Source organism: Arachis duranensis, chromosome 2 (assembly GCF_000817695.3).
Source record: "Arachis duranensis cultivar V14167 chromosome 2, aradu.V14167.gnm2.J7QH, whole genome shotgun sequence".
In the NCBI taxonomy this organism is placed as follows: Eukaryota; Viridiplantae; Streptophyta; class Magnoliopsida; order Fabales; family Fabaceae; genus Arachis; species Arachis duranensis.
The window spans coordinates 46,487,600-46,494,114 of record NC_029773.3 but is presented as its reverse complement, the minus strand read 5'-3'; the positions used below and the strand labels follow the sequence as shown (position 1 = coordinate 46,494,114).

The 6,515-nt window shown below is 43.5% G+C and overlaps 1 non-coding gene across 1 annotated transcript; it reads left to right on the top strand.

Moving 5' to 3' along the window:
• Window positions 1–5,408: 5,408 nt before the first annotated feature.
• Window positions 5,409–5,516, top strand: LOC127745176 (small nucleolar RNA R71). The gene has a single exon (XR_008006372.1). It is a non-coding gene; the product is annotated as a small nucleolar RNA R71 (small nucleolar RNA).
• The last annotated feature ends 999 nt before the right edge of the window (window positions 5,517–6,515 follow it).

The following is a 6,515-nucleotide window of genomic DNA, read 5'->3' as shown; positions in this document are numbered from 1 at the left end:
TAACCCGAGGTGTACTCTTTTTCCCTACAAGGGTTTTTTAATGAGACACCCGGTTAAATAAGACACCCGACCTAGTCAAAGGGTAAACACTCTGTGAATATTCTTTCTTTTTTAATACTAATCGAATTTCTCTATTTTCTTCTTCCTCATGATGAAGCAAATCCTAGAAAGTACCCCACCAAGGCGCATTAATTTATGCTCGGCAAAACGCAAAAAATCATTTGCCAAGAGACCATACAAGGTCGGCAAAGATAAAGCGACGAGGTTCAAATTAATGTGAGAAGTTATAAAGTAACTCTGAAAAGGCTCAAAAAGCCAAATAAAAAGAGATTACAAAAATAACTTAAAAAGGCCGACCAACCACAAGGTCAGACCCAACAAAAAGGAGGTACTCGAGCACCCGAGGTCCGAGAAAAAGCTCGGACCCAAGAAAGAAGCCTTAAAACGGCGAGAACCAAGATTTCGACAAACGCTTACTAAAAAGTTGCTTTACAAAAACAACTAAAAAGTACAAGCGAAAGAGCGAAATCAAAGGAAGTTTCGACAAACGCTTACTAAAAAGTTGCTTTACAAAAACAACTAAAAAGTACAAGCGAAAGAACAAAATCAAAGGAAGTTTCGACAACGCTAGCTAAAAAGTTGTCATCCAAAAACAACTAAAAAAGCACAAAAGCGGAAACAAAGAGTCAAAACGCGAACAAAAAACACCGCATCATAAAGTTACTTCAAGTAGCTAAATAAAGCAAAAGGTGTCCAAAGCGTTCACAGAAACCATCCAAAAACAAAAAGCCCACAAGCCGGGCAAAACACCAAAAATATTACAGAGGATCAAGATCCTTTCCGGACTCCACATCAACAGCAGACTGCGGAGGAAACATAGAGATCGGGACTGCATCGACGGCGACGTCATCCCGGTTTGGAACCTCCACACCAGACCCATCCCCGACCAAAGGTGAAGTCGGGTTCTCAATCGGAACTCTGGGGTCGGACACCGGAACCTCATCCTCGGGAGGAGCAGGAATAATCTTTCCCTCCACAACAATGTTATCCGTACTGAATAAGCTCAGGTCCAGGTCGGGAGCAAGAACCCGGACCTGAGCCTTCAAATTTTCAAACATAGCATCCATACCCTTGGCCACATGACCTTCTAGCTCGTAAAAATCATCCCGAGCAGATTGCAACTTCTCCTTCGTTTCCACAAGCTCGGCATATAGCCGAGTATAATTCTCTGTAGCCGCCTTCGCCATCTCCTCAGACGTCTTCGCTGCCGCCACAGCCGCGGTAGCTTTAGTTTTCTCTTTCTCCAAAGAGGCCTCCAGCTCAGTAATCCTGGCAGCCTTCAGTTGACTAATCTTATCAAGCTCGGACTGAGCCTTCTCAAGTCGGGAGCTGGTCGCCCCAAGGGGGGATTTCTTGAACTCCCGGGCAATAGCAGCATGAAGACTGGCCATCCGGACACAGCTCCGCGCCATATACTGAAAATGATGCTCCATAGACACATCATCAGTAGAAATAAAGGTCTGAGGGAGAATATGCTGTTCAATCCAACCAAGAGCATCAAAGTCCTTATCTCCTCAGACGTCTTCGCTGCCGCCACAGCCGCGGTAGCCTTAGCTTTCTCTTTCTCCAAAGATGCCTCCAGCTCAGTAATCCTGGCAGCCTTCAGTTGACTAATCCTCTCAAACTCAGACTGAGCCTTCTCAAGTCGGGAGCTGGTCGCACCAATAGGGGACTTCTTGAACTCCCGGGCAATAGCAGCATGAAGACTGGCCATCCGGACACAGCTCCGCGCCATATACTGAAAATGGTGCTCCATAGACACATCGTCAGTAGAAATGAAAGTCTGAGGGAGGATATGCTGCTCAATCCAACCAAGAGCATCGAAATCCTTATCGTTAAAACCCGCAAGCTCTTGAGAAGTCTTCTGCTTCTTGGGAGGAGGACCCGAAGTCGAAAGAGGAGAAGAAGGAACAGGCCCGGAGGTCGGAGGATCTTGACTTATAGCTCGGAACTGGGGAGTCGGAATAGTCTTCGACCGAGTCTGAACACCCCCAGTAGTCTTCTGCGGAGAAGATCGGGCAGAAGCCTCCCCGGCCTCGATATTACGAGCAGCCACAGACTTCTTCGTCCGACGAAGGAACTTCATGGAATCCGCCTGAGAAGACATCTCTACAAGAAATAAAGAAAGGAATTACCACAACAGAAATTCCAGCAAAAACAAGCAAAACTAAAGTACTAAAAAGATGAATCTCGGAAGAGGTCGGGAACTACCTAACTCGGAACGGAGAAGGCTTGGATCCCCCAACATTTTCTTCGTGTCCAAGTGAGGTGCCCGACCCCATAAACTGCTCACCACACCCACAAAGGCCTGCTCCACCTCATCTAGACTCTCAAACGTATACTTAGCAGACACTACATTCTCCTGCCAACAAAGAGGAAAAGAAGGCTCCCCACTCTCATCTAGAAAGAAAGGTCGGACGTCTCCAGTAGCCCGGACCTTGAAATAAAAGTTCTTAAAATCGTGAAAGGACTCATCATACAGGGTACAAAACTTTCTTCCCTGGTTAGCCCTAAAAGAGACCCAAGATACCTTCCCTCCACCTGACCCCGGCTTCGTCAACACAAACAAGTAGGAAAAAAGAGAAATAGAGGGAGCAACGCCCAAAAACTGACGCAAAAGTTGAAACAGCTTTAAAAATGCCCAAGAATTTGGATGGAGCTGCGTAGGGGCAAGGTTACAAGACCATAACACCTCGGACTCCAGGTCGGTAAAAGGAAGTCGGACGCTCAGCTTAGAGAAAAAGCAATCATAGGCATAAAAGAAGAGCTTCTCGGAACTATCTAAGGGCGGAAAGCACACTCTCTCCTCGGAATCCGGGGCAACTAGTTCATAATCCCTCTCAGACTCTCTATCTTCACATATGCTACATTGCCTACGAAACCTAGCTAAATACTCAGAATCTACCACAGAAGGGACTCTTAGAGGAACAGGATCTACCCAACCAAGACCACTTGGAATCTTGGTCGACATCGCTTGAAGAACCTTTCGAGACATAAAAATTCTTGCCTACAAAGAAGAATACAACAGCAAGCAAAAATCACATAAAAGCAGACAGCGAAAACCCATTCAGCAAAACAAGAAACAACGATCTTTGAGATGAAAATGCAGCAACCCGGAACAAAATATCAAAAGAAAAGAGCCCCCCCCCCCAATATATACAAACAAACAAAGCAATGGCGGCGCCTCTTTTCGAGGCAACCCAGGCATAGAGAAAAAAAGAAACAGAAAGCATATGTGCACAAGAAAAGAGATGGGAACAAACCTGGAAGAAGGAAAGAGGACGATGAGCTCCGAAGCAAGGAGAGCAGAACGGCGACGCAGAGAAAACCCCGGGAGAACACGCGGAAAGACTCGGGGAAGAAGAAAAAGAAAGGAGAAAATGTCGCTCGAAAAAAGAGATGGCAAAACTCAGAAAAACAGGAAGAGAACAGAACAAACGAGGAAAAAGGAAGGGAGCAAATAAATAATGCCTTCACAGAGCCCGAACGGAAACCGAGGAGAAACGGTAAAATGCAATAAATGCTGAAACGGCCATTTTTGAAATTTGAAAAACTACTATGCCCGAACTCGACCTCTCAAGAAGGACGAACTCGAGCAGGGGCACTGTTCATACCCTGACCGAGCTCCCCAAACTCGGCAAAGTTTACAGAAGGTCCGACCTCGTCCCAAAGGCCCACGCTTGAGGTCGGACCTCGGACAAACAAAGCTAAGAAGGCCCATCAGAAGGAACGCAGCCCAAAACCTAGAGGCCAAAAAGGCCCAGGAAAGGCGGTTCCACAAAGATAGAGATAAGACTCCCAAAAGATAAGATAAGATAAGAATATCTTATCCGGGGAAGATCACGGCCAACTATTATAAATACACTGGAGCACCCAGGTATAACTCATACTCTAATTCTACTCAATATCTGCTTGGACCCATGCTAACTTAAGCATCGGAGTGTCATTGCAGGTACAACCACCAACCACTCCACATATCAAGCTCGGGTCCCTGACCCCCACCTCGGGCCTCATCAAGACGTCCGAGCTACTCGTTTCAGGTAACCCTCGGAACAGGTACCATTAATTGTTATGGAAAAAAAATAGAGCTTTTTCCCACACCAAACTTAAAAGGTTTGTTTGTCCTCGAGCAAAAGAAGAAAGAAGGGAGTAGAAGAAAAAGAAATAGAGGAGATGGAAGTGTATGAGTGGTTTGGCCAAGGGGGTGAAGAAATATTTGTGATGTGTGAAATTGAGGGTGGTAAGGAGGGATATTTATAGGGTAAGGGAGAGAGTGAATCCGTGTGAGAATGGGTGGGTTTGGGAGGGAAATGTTTTGAATTTGAATGGTGAGGTAGGTGGGGTTTTATGAGGGGTTTTTGGGGAAGAGTGGATGGATGTGAGTGGTGGAGAGATTATAGGGAATAGGGTAGGATTTGATAGGTGAATGGTGTTTGGGGAAGAGTGTTATGGAATGGTGTGAAGAGGAGAGAGAGTGAGTTGGGGGTGGGTGGGGATCCTGTGGGGTCCACAGATCCTGAAGTGTCAAGGATTTCTCATCCCTGCACCTTTCTGGCGTTTAAACGCCCTCTGTGTGCCATTTTGGTTATATTGATGGCCTTGCACTCTCTCTTTGGATTCTCTTTTGTATTGCTTGGGAGAGTACTAGGAGGAGTTTCAGTAACTCTTTTACTCAGTTGACCCACTTGTGCCTCCAAATTTCTGATGGAGGACCTTGTATCAGTCATGAAACTGAGAGTGGCCTTAGATAGATCAGAAACTATATTTACTAAGCCAGAGCAGCTCTGCTCATAATTCTCTGTCTATTGCTGAGAAGATAATGGAAAAGGCTTGCTATTGCCAAACCTATTTCTCCCACCATTATTGTTATTGAAACCTTGTTGAGGCTTCTGTTGATCTTTCCTTGAGAAATTTGGATGATTTCTCCATGAAGGATTATAGGTGCTTCCATAGGATTCTCCCATGTAATTCACCTCTTCCATTGCAGGATTCTCAGGGTCATAAGCTTCTCCTTCAGAGGAGGCTTCTTTAGTATTGCCGGATGTATCTTGCAATCCAGTCAGATTCTAAAAAATCATGTTGACTTGCTGAGTTAATATTTTGTTCTGAGCCAATATGGCAGTTAGAGTATCAATCTCAAAAACTCTTTTCTTCTGAGTTATCCCATTACTCACAGGATTTCTTTCAGAAGTGTACATGAACTGATTGTTTGCAACTACCTCAATGAGTTCCTGAGCTTCTGCAGGGGTTCTCTTCAGATGAAGAGATCCACCAGAAGAGTGGTCCAATGATATCTTGGACAATTCAAACAGACCATCATAGAATATATCCAAGATACTCCATTCTGAAAGCATGTCAGAAGGACACCTTCTGATCAATTGCTTGTATCTTTCCCAAGCTTCATAGAGGGATTCACCTTCTTTCTGTCTGAAGGTTTGGATGTCCACTCTAAGCTTGCTCAGCTTTTGAGGTGGAAAGAACTTGGCCAAGAAAGCAGTGACCAACTTATCCCAAGAGTTCAGGCTTTCTCTAGGTTGTGAGTTCAACCATATCCTAGCTCTGTCTCTTACAGCAAAAGAAAAAAGTATAAGTCTGTAGACCTCAGGATCAACCCCATTGGTCTTAACAGTATCACAGATCTACAAGAATTCAGCTAAGAACTGATAAGGATCTTTCGATGAAAGTCCATGAAACTTGCAATTCTGCTGCATTACTAAAACTAATTGATGCTTAAGCTCAAATTTGTTTACTCCAATGGCAGGAACTGAGATGCTTCTTCCATAGAAGTTGAAAGTTGGTGCAGTATAGTCACCAAGCATCTTCCTTGCATCTCTAGCATTATTGTTGGGTTCGGCTGCCATGTCTGCTTCTTTTTCGAGATTTTTTATAAGGTCCTCTCCGGAGTGTTGTGCTTTAGCTTCTCTTAGCTTCCTCTTCAGAGTCCTTTCAGGTTCAGGATCAGCTTCAACAAGAATGTCCTTATCCTTGTTCCTATTCATATGAAAAAGAAGAGAACAAAGAGAGTAGTGGAATCTTTTATGTCACAGAATAGAGATTCCTTTATATGAGTATAAGAATAGAAGAATAGAAGAATGAGAAGATAGAGGGATGGGTAATTCGAACAGAGAGAAGAGAGAGGGGTTCGAATTATGAGTAGAAGAGAAGTGTTAGTGATTAAATAAAATAAATAGAAAGAGATGAGAGAGAGAGTATTCGAATTTTAAGAAGAGGGAAAAGAAAAATATTTTTATTTTTATTTAATTAATTAAGTTGGTTTCAAAAATATTAAAAGAAATAAAATAAAAATTAGAATTTAAAACAATTAGTTAATTAAAAAGAATTTTGAAAAAGTGGTGGGTGATTTTCGAAAATTGGAAGTGGAAAAGTGGTTAGGTGGTTTTGAAAGAGATAAGAAATAGTAATTAGTTGAAAAAGATTTGAAAATAATTTTGAAA